We start from the raw sequence: 14,831 nt of genomic DNA on the forward strand, positions 1-14,831 counted from the left end.
AGCTCACCCCCATCCTCTCCCCAGGGACTGTGTCCTGGCCTCTCTCTCAACCTAAATAAAACCTGCATTCGTTCTCACTCGGACTGGCTCTTGAATTCTTTCCAGCTCAAGTCAGTCAGGAGCCTGGAGGTCTGGGACTGTGCCTGGCAGGGATGCCCCAGTGCAGAACTGGTCCAGTGGCAACAACCACTTAGTAGACTAACATCTACTCTTTGCAGGTAACTAACCAGAGGCCCAAAGGGTCTATAAAAATTACCCAACAACACACAATTAGAATGCCAGGCAGCTGTGATTTGATTCCATATTTTTTTCTTTAAAATCCAGTTTCTTTATAGTACACAATAAATCCTTTTTTAAATTATTATTTTTCACTCTCAAGGAAGCTGACTGGATGAAACGTGTGGACACCTCAAATCCTAGATGGCCTCTTTAGCCCAAGTATCCTCTATTATTTAGTTCTAAATAAATACTATAATACAAACAAGAGGGGCCTAAAGAATACCAGTTAGTGCCATTACACTAACAGCTGGGCCTTTTAGAAAATAATGATTTTACTGCCACACTACGTAGAAAGGAATCATCCACAGGCCATTTACAGTTCTCCCTGGAAGTGCTCTCTGCATTCGATGCCAAGACGCTTTTTCTCATTGCAAAAACAGATCTCAGCCCCGCCTCTCTGCAATTCAGTCCCTGCTCTGAGCAAATAAAATTTAGAAATCTCATTTGAGGTGTTCACAAATAAAGTGCTTGCAACAACTGACCTGCATTTAGAGTTTCATAAACCACTGGGGTATAATCAGACCTTGTTTGAAAACCAGGTTCCAACTGTGTGTACAATATCACTGTGGCCACTCGGAAAACCTGCACTCTAGAGCAAAGTGAAGGTCTCAAATTGATTGAAGACATACTAGTAAATGGATTCCTAATCAGAAACAACCTGCTGAGAATAGACTTCTTTTTATTTTAAAGAATAGTTTATTGAATTTTTTAAAAATATATTTTATTGATTTTTTACAGAGAGGAAGGGAGAGAGATAGAGTTAAAAACATATATGTGAGAGAAACATAGATCAACTGCCTCCTGCACACCTCCTGCTGGGGATGTTCCCGCAACCAAGGTACATGCCCTTGATGGGAATCGAACCTGGAATCTTTCAGTCCACAGGCCAACGCTCTATCCACTGAGCCAAACTGGTTACGGCTATTGAATTTTATTTAGAGAGAAAGGAAGGGAGAAGAGAGAAACATCAATGTGAGAGTGCAACATTGGTTGGCTGCCTCTTGCATATCCCCCACCAGGGCTCGCAACCTGGGCATGTGCCCCACCTGGGAATCAAACTAGCAAATTTTGGTGCATGGGATGATGCACAACCAACTGAGTCACACTGGCCAGGTTGAGAATCGACTTATTTTAAAGAGATGTACCCATGTGCCTGAGCCAAATAAAAATAGAAGGAATGACCCTTAAAATGACAACGTTTATCCTGCAGAGTTAATTTCTCTCAAAATCATATCATCATGATGATAAATTTGAGAGCAAGAGTAGAGAAGAAAAGGGAATTACCATTTTACTATTGTCTAGTCCAAATTAGGGAAAGGTTTTTAAATAACATTCAATCACTTTTCTGCGTGGGCATTTACTAGTTACTAATTCCATCAATATTTACTGTGCTTATTGCCTGCTCACTATGGTGTTATGTCTGAAGTTTCAAGTACTAAATATGTATATATCTACATCTATATTATCTATGTCTATCTCCTGCCCTCAAGAATTTATATGTAGTAGAGAATTTTTTTAAAAGTATATTTTGTTGATTTTTTACAGAGAGGAAGGGAGAGGAATAGAGTCAGAAACATCGATGAGCTGCCACCTGCACACTCCCCACTGGGGACGTGCCCGCAACCAAGGTACATGCCCTTGACAGGAATCGAACCCGGGACGCTTCAGTCACAGGCAGACGCTCTATCCGCTGAGCCAAACCGGTGAGGCGAGAACTTTTGTAAATAATAATTAGAGTATAGGAGCAGAAATGAAAAAAATGTGAGGAGGAGGAGAAGAGAAAGGACAGTTCACCAGTACACATGCTGGAGAAGACCTTGGTAAGCTAATTCATCCTCGGCCGGTGGAGTCAGGGAAGCCAGAATTAGTAAAGTTGCAAACTGTCACACACTTGGGACACATAACTTTTATGGGAATATGGGGTTAGAGTAAAAGCCATTTTCAGGGAAAACAAAAGAAAACAACAATGCCAACAGCCACAACAAGACCACTCAGATGGAAAACTGGCCCAATTCAGAAGGAGCAAGACAAACGCAAGCTGAAGATATATTCAACTCATAAATTAGAGGTTAGTTATCGCTGAAACATGTCTGCCTTTTTTAATCTACATGGCTACTAGTTGGCATTGAAAGATATTTGGTATTGCGGTAATTAAGCCATTTGTTTAATTTCCACTCTCGGGCATAACCGTTTCGGAAGCAAAATGAAAACTGACTGCAACAGAAACCTAATCAGTGTAACCTGATTCATTTGTCATGTTATGATCTGTCACAAACGTTAAAAGATAAGAAATAAAACACACCATATCTTTCATTTTAGGAAGCTTTTATTTTATAAATTACATGTAAAAATATGGGTGGTTGGGTGTGCCTTTCGCAAAATGCTACTTTATCTTCCTCACATAAATGACTACCCTCATGAATCTCAATCAGGCTAGAGTAATTGCAGTGATCATCAGATTAAACATGCTTCCCTTTGTTCTAAAATAAAAACAGATCAATTTTAGCACAATATGTTACAAATTCCCCTAATGCATTCCAAATTGTTATCTGCAGTTGATATAGAAACAAACTCTATATTCTTTACCTATATTGATTCACTAAGAACACAAACATTGCCGTCATCATTTAGCAGCTGTTAACTGCAGGGAAATTTTTAATCCTTAATTTTCAATTTCTTCATCTATAAATGCAGAAGATAATCATTTAATGGCCTGTGAGCACCAAGTGGAATAATCAATGCATGAAGTAATTGGCACAACACCCAGTAAAAAAATAGAAGATCAATAAGTGTTCATTATTTTTCCACTAGAGGAAAAGCTTTAAGATCTATTTCAGCCCCCAAATAACTGATCATCTATTTCCTTTATTTTCTTATTCAAAAATAAAGATGGGAGGGTAATGCCATTTTTTCCTATAAGAAGTCCAAATCCAGTAAGTATAAAAGGACTATATAAGAGGGAGGTGCTAACCAAATGTGCAATAACAACTGTATGTTTTACCTTTTTTATGTTTTCTACAGTGATGTTGATAATTAACAATCTTGTTTAGACAGCCACCTTTAATGTACAAGATATGGCCTGCAATGGAGTCCAAACATTTATCTTTGACCATTCCCAAAAGAAGACAAGTTAAAAGGTCAGGCTGAAGGAGGTGGTAGGGAGCAGCTGAGCCAGAGCGAGATAACATGGTTCAGTCGCTAAGATTATAGACTTTGGATCAGAGGAAGATGAGCGCCAACTCTAGTCTTGCCCATTCGGACTGTGTGGCCTGGAGCAAAGTACTTTTTCTCTCTCAGCCTCAGTTTAGTGGGTATAATAAACAAGGTGATGTGTTTGATGTTAGATATTTAAAGTGCTCTGCCTATGGAAAGTCCATAATAAATAGTAATTAAATCCATTTTCAATTGTATTTAACTATGAGGAGATTACAAGGGGTTAATTTCAAGAGAATGATCAATCCAATAGGATCTAGTCTAATGAGGAAGATCTATAAATAAATGCCTGGAGCTTTCTTTTTCAAATTTTGGTCCCAAATTTAGCAGCATTGGCAAAATCTGGAAGCTTGTTAGGGAAGCTTGTTAGGTCTCATTCCAATCATATGAAACAGAATCTTAATAGGAATTTTAGCAAGATCCTCAGATAGTTTGGATGCACAACCAAGTTGTAGAAGCACTTATGTGAAGAGTCTTTTCATTGTAATTGTTCCATTAATTATGGTTACAACATAGCATATGTGTACGTGTGTATCTGTATACCAGAGCACCAATACTAGATTAGTTGAATTGAAATTCTTTATAACCAACAATGCTCACCATAAAACAGGTAAAGTTGGTAGTTGGTATGTTAAATAGTATTACTTTTTATCTACAGAAGTAAATCTTCTTATGAAGATCTGAAAATAAGTGTTTGATGGTATTAAATGGAAAATGAAAAGTAAAATTTTAAATGAGATATTTTAGTGATGCCATTCCACAGGATAAGACTAATCTACCTGAGCAGATCATATTTTCTCAAAATGCTCACCAAGACAACTTATATCACAGTCATATAGGGACTAATCATAAATGCAGATAATAAGACACCAAATTCCCAAATGAAGTTAATCAGAATTTTTAGGGACTGGGGCACAGAAAATGGGGAGTACATACTCAAATTTTTCCTTTTAAAAGGACACTAAAATGCTGATGACTGGGTCCCACCCTTAGAAATTCCAATTTAATTTATCTGAGTGTGGTTTGGGCAAACAAAATAATGTTATAAAGAATTTTCAAATATCAGAGAATGCTCATTTTTTTTTAAAAATGTGTGTATATATATATATATATATATATATATATATATATATTATTTCAGAGAGGAAGGGAGAGGGAGAGATAAAAACATCAGTAATGAGAATCATTGATTGGCTGCCTCCTGCAAGCCCCCTACTGGGGATCGAGCCAGCAACCTGGGCATGTGTCCTGAGGAATCAAACAATGACCTCTTGGTTCTTAGATCGATGCTCAACCATTGAGCCACACAGGCAGGGTGAGAATGCTCATGTTTTAATGATAGGTGAAGTAAATGGGATATACATTATTTATTCAGTATAATTTAATCCTATATAATAAAAGCCTAATATGCTAAGTGTCTGGTTGTCCGGTCAGCCATTCAACCAATCAAAGCATAATATGCTAATGATATGCTAAGGCTGCTCGGGACTGAGGGAGATGGGCTGGACATGCCCTGGAGCCCTCCTGTGGTCCCTCGTCAGCTGGCCAACCTCCTGTGTCTGTCTCTGGCCCTGATCGTGCACCAGTGGGGTCCCTTGGCCTGGCCTGTGCCCTCTCACAATCTTGGCTGAGGCCCTTCCCCAAGTGCATGAATTTCATGCACTGGGCCTCTAGTCTATATATATATAAAGAGCCAGGACCTGTAACATCCAAAACAACTGGATGGATGACTGAACACCAGGCTAGAGAGCTGAGGGAGCAGGAGCTGTGGGACCCCAGCTGCCCACAGCGCCGTGGCTGGGAGGAGGGAGTTGTGGGACCAAAAGACCAAAGGACCGGTCCGGCTCTCACGGCGTGGCGGGGTGGGGCCATGGAGGCTGAGGAGCCTCGTAGCACAGGGGCTGTGTGCATGGAGCTTCGCTGGGCGGTGAGGCGGAGGAGGAGCGTCATGGTGGTGGCTAAGGCTCAGGAGCCTCACAGGGCGGGGCTTTTAGCGTGGAGCTTCCTTGGGTGGCTGTGGTGGAGGTTCATCGCGGTGCAGGAGTGGCTGAGGCCAAGGAGCCTCGTGGGGCAGGGGCTGTTAGCGTGAAACTTTGCAGGGTGGCTTAGGTGGAGGAGAGTCACAGGGCAGGGGAGGCGAGCGTGGAGCATTGCGGGTCTGCTGAGGCAGAGAAGCGTTGTGGCATGGCAGCGGCTGAGGCTGAGGAGCCTCACAGGGCAGGGGCGGCAAGTGTGGAGCAGCCTGGGGCTGCTGAGGCAGAAGAGAGTCGCAGGGCGTGGGCAGCAGAGGCCGAGGAGCCTCGTGGGGAGGGGGCCGTGAGCATGGAGGTTCATGGGGCAGAGGCCATGGAGGTGGAGGAGTGACGCTGGGCAGCAGACATGGCCCTGATTGCAGCTAGGCCTAGGGACCCTGCACAATTTAATCATGCGCTGGGCCTCTAGTTATATTATAAAAACACTAGAGGCCCGGTGCATGAATTTGTGCATCAGTGGGGTCCCTCAGCCTGGCCTGTGGGATCAGGCTGAAACCGGCTCTCCAACATTCCCTGAGGGGTCCTGGATTGTGAGAGGGTGCAGGCCAGGCCAAGGGACCCCACTGGTGCACGATCAGAGCCGGGGAGGGACGTGGGAGGTTAGCCAGCTGGGGAGGGACCATGGGAGGGCTCCAGGGCATGTCCGGCCCATCCCGATGGGCCAGACCCCAGCAGCAAGCAGCAAGCTAGCCTACCAGTTGGAGCGTCTGCCGCCTGGTGGTCAGTGCACTTCATAGCGAGCAGTTGAGCGGCCTTATGCTTTGATGGGTTGAATGGACAACTGGACAACCAGACACTTAGCATATTAGGCTTTTATTATATAGAATGTATATAACAATGACATTTTTAAAAGATTCCCAAGCAATTCTAATGTGAAGCCAACACTGAGAATTGTTGTTTTCAAGAGCTAAGGTTCATGGTTAGCATGACAAACATCTTCACTAAGGTGTCCACTCCTGATTGTGAAATATAAACTCAGACATTAGGCCGGAAGGACAGATTGAGCATAAGGACTGGAGCACATGTGTTGCCCTTTATATCCAAAAATTTATCAGTCACAATCCTAAAGTTATAGTATTGGTTAGGACTCAAAATACCACAGAAATTGGTAATCAACTGATGATTTATCAAATCAATCCTCATTTAAATATTTCTCTTACCACTAACATCTACCCCCCCCATTTTGCCATCATATAATGCTGCCCCGCCAAAATGTATACACACTTTGAATAATTATTAATTCCAATTGGTTACATCTGAAGAGAAACAACTGAGCTATCAGCTGTTAAAGTGTGTATAAATTTTGGGGGACACGTGTGTGTGTGTGTGTGTGTGTGTGTGTGTGTGTATCTCAGATGTTTAAAATATAAGTTAACTGGGTCAAATTGTGGGATTTTTTGACCCAGGATTTCATAAAAGTGATGTAGAAGAATCACATGCAAAGCCATTGACAAATGATTTTCTGACAGAGCTAGGTCAGTTAGCAAGAAGAGGGTTTCAGGAAACTGATGTGGGGGATCATAAAAAAGACAGTTCAAGGAGAATAATTTGAATTTCAAAAGACTAGGAGAGGCCCTTGGGAAAACTGCTTATGCACTAAAACATTTCTGTAAAATAATTCTTTTTATGAAAATGCTACAAAACTCATCCATAGAGTGAAGGGTTATGCTAATTTTGAACTTAGAAAAATATACTGAAAAATGGAATATATTTTTGTCAATTTCCAATAATGACACACAGTTGCAGTTTATAGACTATAAAGTTAAATAAATTATGTTCATAATTTTAGCTTCATCTTTTCTAGAAGAAATTTCAATAAGCACATTATTCAGTATGTAGTCTGAAATTTGATGCTATATTTTACTAGATCAACTATCCTCCAACAATAAAACGATTTCTCTGTTTTCTTCTCTTCCATACTACCTGCAATAACAAGAGATTTCAAAAGTGCATCTCATCCACAATCATTGCCAGTGCAGAGCTGCTTAAAAATGTCTTACCTGCCAGGATGGGATCTCCTTTGCCACCACCCACATTTATTTAGGAAAATCACCAAATTGAAAAGCAACACTGCACAGATATATTTTGTAACATTAACTTGTTTGTTTATAAAGAGGTTTTTTTTTAATGATAATCAAAAATATTTTTTACTTTGCTCCAAGAATTTAACTCTGGTAAAATAAAATAATAAAAAAATATTGCTTCATTCATTGGAGTATTATCAATTGTGGTAGAATGGGAAATCAATGAAAATGCACAATATTAGGAATGCTAAGTCAAGTAAACACATTTAGTTGATGGAATTTTGAATCCATAAAAATCCTATATAATAAAAGGCTAATATGCAAATTGTCCCCTCAACCAGGAGTTCGACCAGGGGGTGGGGCCAGCTGGCCAACCTCCCTCGGCCCCTTTCCCCAGCCAGCCTGGCCCAATCAGCCCCGATTGGGGTGAGCCAGCCGGACCCCACCTGTGCACGAGTTCGTGCACCGGGCCTCTAGTTATGCTATAAAGACTTTCAAACATCAGAAAATACTTATATTTTAATGGTAGATGAAACAAACAGGATGTGTATTATTTATTCAGTATAGTTTTGACTATATCATAAAAGTATGAATATAACAAAAATGCAATAATCTATGCAAAGATTTTAATAATGAGTAGGATAGAATCATAAAAGGTATTTTATTGAGTTTAAAATTTCCTTTTATATTTTTCATATTTTTGAACATATTCCATGAAAAGCTTTAAGTATTAAAAATATAAGACTTTCAAGTTTAAGTTCTAACTAAAGTAAAACACATTCTATTATTAGTATTGCAAGTCTAACTGATTCAAGATCCCTTGTTTCTTGACATGGTACAGTGGAAAATGACTGAGATTCAAGAAATTCAGTTTTGAGAATTCATATACAAGGAATTTACTAATGAATTTGCTCTTACTTGTGATAAATAAATGGGTTATAGAACAGGACATTTTTATATTTATTAAAAGCAATGTTTTTAATATGACACTAGAAAAAAATAACAAAAACAGAAACCATATCACCAACCATCAAATCTTTCTGTTAGATAAGTGCTGAGTAGCAAATGCATAGCCTCAGGTTATTCTAGCACATTACTTTTCAATCTGACTCAACATATGAATTAGAAGCTATTTGCTCACCTTAGACACTGTATGAAGTTATGGAAAAAGCAAGAAGTTAAATCAACAACGTACTGTAGACTTATTGTACAAGTTAGCATGGGTGTAGAGAAGTTGTACTGACAGTCACTAGAATTTACAAGGTGTAATATGTCAAGCAAATTAAGTGGCACACTGAGAAAAAGAATGTTTAACATCTATCTTCTTACCCTTTGTTCCCACCTGATACAATACTTAAGTCAGAGTACTAAGTCAGTAGCAGATGGCTAATAATTCACTGAGCAGCAGGTAATAAAATAGAGAGATGTTATTTGAGCTTGGAGGACCCTAGACACAGGAAAAGGCTGATACCATCCTCCTTGACTTCCCAGGACCAGGATTAAATGTAATCAAGAAATAATCTGCATGTGGAGGAAAGTATTTAATATTTTTGTGAGAGTAGGGACTGATACATATTTTACTGGGCATCTAACAACAAGCACTAATAAATTATTTGTTGAAAACTACTATAAATTCCACAAAGTAATACATACAATTCCGAGAAACAAACAAGCTCCCACGAATCCCCATGATAATTTCTGTGTTAGAAGAAAAAAAAAGTGCAGAAAGTGTAACAAGAAAGGTCAACTGGGAAAAATATGGGTTCCCACTAGCTTACAAATTGAGTCTTCCAGAAAGCAATCAGTGTGACATCCTCCCTATTTCCTCGCCTCATATTTCATATGTTATCTCCTGAAGCTGGGATTCAGCTTGTGATTTCAAATTTTACAAATGCAACATACTCAGAAAGTGTTGACATAAACATATAATCACTTGAGTATCAATGCAAACAATTTACTCATGCAAAGAACAGTTACCTAATATATCTATCAAATACTTTTTTATAGGGAGAGTGGGAGGGAGAGGGAGGGAGGAAGAGAGAGACAGAAAATGTGTATTGCAGAAAGAAAATATGATATTTATATAATTTACATTTGCCATGTTTTTCTTCCAATTTTTTTTTGGGGGGTGTCTGTTTTATTTGAATGTGACCCACAATCCCAATATATATAAAATATATAAAGGATATAAATATCCTTTCTATAAATAATATTGAAACAACAAGATATCTGTTTGGAAAATAAAAATAAGCTTGAATGTTTTTCACTTAGCACACAAAAATAGTGACATTAGCAAGGCAGTTAAATAAGATGTCTTCCTTTTTTTAAAAAAATATATTTTATTGATTTTTTACAGAGAGGAAGGGAGAGGGATAGAGAATTAGAAACATCGATGAGAGAGAAACATTGATCAGCTGCCTCCTGCACACCTCCTACTAGGGATGTGCCCACAACCAATGTACATGCCCTTGACCAGAATCGAACCTACCCTTCAGTCCACAGGCCAACGCTCTATCCACGGAGCCAAACTGGCTAGGGCAGATGTCTTCCTTTTTTTACCCTCTATGAACAACAATACTTTGGCATCCACCCACAGATAACAGTGCCTTCCTGGGAGCTTTGGGATCCGGGTAAGAAACTGTGAAGCCACAGTGATGTTTGAGATCTAAGAGAGCCATTTTGAGAAGGCAGGCTTGCTGAGAAGGCAGGCTTGCTGCACCCATGTGGCTGACTTGCCCATCAGAGGACTTAGCTACAGCTCCATTTGGCTTGGTCCTGTCACCAGCACTATAAGCCAAGTAGTCTGGGAGAAGTCACATCCACTTGTGTGTGTGTGTTGGGTAATAAATATTTAAAACTTGGTCCTAGTTATACACCCCAAAGTGGCCCATGAATCAGCTTCAGCTCCTACTGACCACATTCTGTGAGTGCCTGGAGGTAAGCTCACCATACTAGGTCAGGTTCTAGAGCCCTATGACTGAGCTCCAGCCTGTCCTAGCTGTGAACAGCCCTACTGGCACAGGGACCTGAGAGGAGACACTCCACCTTAACCCTGGAGATCCCGAAAAGGCCCTATATCAGCTCTAGCCCCCTCATACCTGCCAGCCCAGGAACCCAGCAGGAAATAATCCCATCTGCCACCCCAAAGATCCTGAAGGGCCCTGTAGACAGTTCAAGCCCCTCTCAGCCACAATTTGTGAGCACTCATGCTGGCAGAGTGACCAGGTAGGAGACATTCAGGTCTGTACTTGAAAATATCCAGAAAGGGTGCCCTACTCAGCTACTGTCCCTCCAGCCACAGTAGAGAAAGTCCAGGCTACCCAGGGACCTGATGGGCAACACACCCATTTGTGCCTCCACAGCCAGGTCTGCAGACCTCAATCTTAACTGTGAAAACTTAAATCTTCCTGAACCTTTATTCCAGTCCCTCTCAGCCAAGGTCTAGGGCCATGCTGCCTACCCAAGGACCCATGCAGTGACAGGCAGGTACCCTCTCAGGGACCTACCAAGAGCCACACCCCTTTGTACACCAGTAACAGGCCCGTTGATTAAGTATCCAGCTAGGCACCCTGTAATGGAATCTTATCCGAGTGCCACCCTCCTGAACAAGCTACTGGAGGCAGTTTCAATCATCCAGAGATTAGATGTAGTCCACACCTCTCTGAACTCTGGTAACAAGCACACAAACTGTGGACCTCACTCAGCAACAGGCTCAAAACAGGCTCCAACCAGCATGACTGAAATTCCGGGGGTGATCCCCTCAGCCCAGGGCACCAATAGAAAAATATATTTACCTGTTGAAACAAATCTGTAAAGAATGAAGAGGTATTTCCTTACCCAAGGCTACATGGATCACAAAGACTCAAGCAAGAAACTAATAAAACTCCAGTAACTGACCCCAACTAAATGGAGATCTATAATTTGACAAATAATTCAAAATAGTCATTTTAAAGAAACTCAGTGAAATTCAAGAGAACACCAATAAATAGATACTAAACAAAATCATGAAGACAATGCATGAACAAAATAAGTTTAAATAAAGAAATAGAGCCAAACCAGTTTGGCTCAGTGAATAGAGCGTCGGCCTGCGGACTAAAAGGTCCCAGGTTCGATTCCAGTCAAGGGCATGTACCTTGGTTGCGGGCACATCCCCATAGGAGGTGTGCAGGAGGCGGCTGGTCGATGTTTCTCTCTCATCGATGTTTCTAACTCTCTATCCCTCTCCCTTTCTCTCTGTAAAAGATCAATAAAATATATTAAAAAATTTTAAAAAAATAAAGAAATAGAAAGCATAAAAAAAGAATGAAACAGAAATGCTGGAGCTGGAGAATGAGAGAATTGAAAAATTCAAGGGAGCTTAAACCACAGATTGAATCATAAAGAAAAATTCAATGAACTTGAAGACAGATTCTATGAAATTAGCCAGTTAGAAGAACAAAATGGTGAAGGGAAGAAAGTCTATGTGAATTATGGGACACCATCAAACAAATGACCATTAGTATCATGGAAGTCACAGAAGGAGAATAGAGAAAGGGGCAGAAAGCAGAAAGCATATTTAAGGAAATAATAGCTGAAAATTTCCAACCCCAGGGAGAGTGATACAAGTCCAGGTTCAGGAAGCTAAAATACTCCTAAAAAGAACAATTCAAATAAGATTACTCTGAGACACATTATAATAAAAATGTTAGAAGCCAAACACAAGGAGAGAATTTTAAAAGCAATAAGAGAAAAATGACTTATCACATACAAGGGAACCCATATAAATCTATCAGCAAATTAGTTTGTTGAAACCTTGTAGGGCAGGAGAGAATGGAACAATATATTCAAAGTGCTAAAAGGGGTGGAAACTGTCAACTAAGACTATCATATCCATTAAAAATATCCATTAGGTATGAAGGAGAGATAAAGACATTCCTAGAGAAACAAAAACTAAGAGAGCTCATCATCCCTAGATCTGCCTAACAAGAAATTATAAAGGAGGCTTTTCTAGTTGAAATGAAAGAACACTACATAACAACATGAAAACATAGAAAAGTATAAAACTCCATAGTAAAGATATATATATATATATATATATATATATATATATATATATATACCATTATTTTCATAATACCCTAATGTTGTAATGGTGGCATGTAAAATACTTATTATCTCTAATATGAATACTAAAAAATAATGTTAAAAATAGCTATAGCTACAATAATTTGTTAATGGATGCACTATATAAAAATCTGTAAAGTATGACATCCATAGGATAAAATGTAGAAGAAGCAAGTGTACAGTTTTTGTATGTAATTGAAAGCAAGTTGTTATCGGTGGCTTAAAATATACTGCTATACCTATAAGTTGTTTTATATAAGTTTCATGTAACCACAAAGAAAAAAATCTATAGTAGATTAAGTTTTCATAGGATTAAAACTATGTAGGAAAGTTTTAATACTCTAATACTTGTTGGAATGAGTGATCGGTTAATATTTTAACAGACCCCTCTGAGAATAAGGCATTTGAACTAAAATCTAAATAATGTAAAAGAGGCAGTCAGGCAAAGATCTGAGAGGAGTGTTTTAGGCAGGAGGGGGAAAAAAGCACAAAAGCCTGGGGCTGTACTGAGCTTGGCATCTTCAAAAGGAGATAAGAATATCCATGTAACGGAATTGTAGCGACTAAAGAGAAGTAGTAAGAAATAGGATCTAAGAGGTGGGCAGCAAACAGATTATACCGAGCTTTGAAGACTAGATATTATCCCATTTGCAACAGAAAGCCAAGGAATGGTTGGAAGAAGGTTGTGATATGATCTTATTTAGTCTCTAAGGAAAACAGGAGCAAAAGCAGAGCTGGTGGAGTAGTAGGAGACTCCTGCCATAGTCCAGGTGAGGTATGATGGTAGCCGGAATGACTCTCATAGAGTAAAGGTGGTGATAAACTGTTGCATAAAAGATAAGTTTTGGAAATAGAACCAGTAAGACTTGTTTCTGCATTTAATGTGAAGAAGAAAAGCAAAATCACTGAGAAAATTATGTAATTAAGTAGAGAAGTGACAGGGCAGGGAGTTAAGAAGAATGTCTACAAGTAAAATTTTAGAATTATGTGTCTGCTACATGAAAATTAGTTTCATTGTGTGGTCATTGGTGAAGGTGATTGTTCTGCAATGAAAATTAAAAGTCATTGAAGTTGAGAAGGTCAAATTGAATGGATGGGTTCTGTGATGAAGTATTACACAGGATGACAGTATGGCTTGGCATATATAAGAAGACAATACTTAAAGGCTAATATATTTACTGAATTACATGGAGAGGTGCCTAGGAGGTGGGTAGATGACATGAAGAGAGGGGAGTTAAGGATGGTTAGTAGAAGATAAAAGCATTAGATCAGCAAAACTTTCTACATAAACTTGAAAAATTAATGAGTTGTGCCTAAGAATGGGGAGTTTGTTTTATTCAGATTCTCACACAGAAGTGTATAGGGCTGGAAAATAAGAAGATTTATTGTGAGAAAGCACAGAGAAAGTGAGTCTGGCTAGAGATAAAATGACATTGTCAATTAAGTAGTTGAGTATATCATGGCATTTGTTTTCATTGAATCCATTTGTTTATGTTTTTGCCACAATACCTAGTGCCAAACAGTAACAAAATTCAGAGTGAGAGTTTGGTAAGGAACTTTAGAACATGTGGGAATGTGAATACACAAATGGACCCTAGAGATTTATATTTGCAAAGTGACTGAGGGTAACAGAGATGATAAGAACAGTGAGTTTAGCTATGATTTTTTCAGGAGAATTTAAAGTCAATTCTTAAGCAGATGATTACCTTTTGCAAGAATGAGAGAAGTTGTGAAAGTTACCCAAGATATAACTAAACCTAAAATAGGGGTATCCAAAGAGAGCCTGGAACTTCACTTGGGAGCAGAGGACCAGTGACTGGGTGGAAAGTTTGCTCTCGAGGAATTAATTCTGAGGCACAATGTACAATGTAGGGCAGTCACAGCTGGCAGACGAGGGTCATTTGCAATATGAATATGGAAATAAAACATAAGGACATTGAGAAAGAGACCACTGGATGATAGAAAATATGTTATCATAGAAAAGGGATCATCTAAGTCAGTGGTTCTCAACCTTCCTAATGCTGCGACCCTTTAATACAGTTCCTCATGTTGTGGTGATCTCCAACCATAAAATTATTTTCGTTGCTACTTCATAACTGTAATTTTGCTACTGTTATGAATCGTAATGTAAATATCTGATATGCAGGATGTATTTTCATTGTTACAAATTGAACATAAT

The sequence above is a fragment of the Myotis lucifugus genome, unplaced genomic scaffold (genome assembly GCF_000147115.1).
Source record: "Myotis lucifugus unplaced genomic scaffold, Myoluc2.0 scaffold_116, whole genome shotgun sequence".
In the NCBI taxonomy this organism is placed as follows: domain Eukaryota; kingdom Metazoa; phylum Chordata; class Mammalia; order Chiroptera; family Vespertilionidae; genus Myotis; species Myotis lucifugus.